Here is a 1,090-nt window from a genome sequence, read left to right as displayed (position 1 = left end):
TGTCTAAATTAATGATTTGCAAAGGACCTATGATTTCATTAAAACTTAAAGAGCACCACTTTTACATCCAAAAATAAAAAATCCAAAAATTCATGTCAAATCCTCACATAATTGCAATATTTTATATCAAATGAAATTTAATACATCTAAATTCTAATTCTATGCCAACTAAACCTCCATATTTCAAAAGAAAAGGAAAAAAGTTGAAAAGTACATCTAATTCTTAACTAAACATCCAACTAAACATGCCAACTAAACATCCAAAAGTCCAAATAAAAGGGAAAAAAAATAAGAAACCAAAAAAAGTTAAGCAAAGGACATAAAAAAAATTACAATTTACAATCCATGCATCTAAGCTGCTAGCCATAATAACTAATAAAGTGATATTACGAATTACAAGTGACTAAATAATAACTAATACAAATAACAAATAACTAAGATATGATCTCTAAACGGCAAACACTTGATCCCGTCAAAGCTTTCACCACCAAACGAAATGCTGCCAAATAGGACACAAAAATTCAATGAGAGACAATACAAAAGTAAAACTAAATTGGACAAGTCACAATTGAAGAAAATAATCTGAAATTTTAAAGAAAACAATTTAAGTTCTCACCTCATGAATTTGCATTAGATGTAGACATTGTATTTGACGCCTTCATAGAATTTTCACCCTCCTGAGCAAGTGCTATACAATAAAGGAAAAAAAAAAACAATTTATATAAATTTTCACTACATATATAAATCATAAAAGTTATAAAATGAAGTAAATAATAAACATACCCATATCCAACTGCCTCTCAAAATCTTCCACATCATCCATTATAGTCCTAAGGCTGATTGGAGTAGATGAAGAACGAAGCCAATTTTGTGTACAAATGAGGCCCTCAACCATCATTGGAGATAAACTACTTCGGAAAGGATCAAGAACACGACCCGCTGTGCTAAAGCAAGATTCAGAGGCAACTGTAGAGACTGGTATTGCAAGTACATCGCGTGCAATTTTTGAAAGCACACGATATCTAAATGAGTTAACCTTCCACCAAACTAGAATGTCAAAACTTGCACTGTCTGTCTCACACTTTTCATC

At 31.1% G+C, this 1,090-nt stretch overlaps 1 long non-coding RNA gene across 1 annotated transcript; it reads right to left on the bottom strand.

Moving 5' to 3' along the window:
• Window positions 1–217: 217 nt before the first annotated feature.
• LOC122294534 lies at window positions 218–657 on the bottom strand. Its single transcript, XR_006237670.1, has 2 exons — window positions 617–657; window positions 218–499 (listed from the first exon to the last, which is right to left on the bottom strand). It is a non-coding gene; the product is annotated as an uncharacterized LOC122294534 (long non-coding RNA).
• Window positions 658–1,090: the final 433 nt, after the last annotated feature.

This window comes from Carya illinoinensis, chromosome 2, assembly GCF_018687715.1.
Source record: "Carya illinoinensis cultivar Pawnee chromosome 2, C.illinoinensisPawnee_v1, whole genome shotgun sequence".
NCBI lineage: Eukaryota > Viridiplantae > Streptophyta > Magnoliopsida > Fagales > Juglandaceae > Carya > Carya illinoinensis.
Note: the sequence above shows the minus strand (reverse complement) of the source record. Positions and strands in the feature narration are given on the sequence as shown.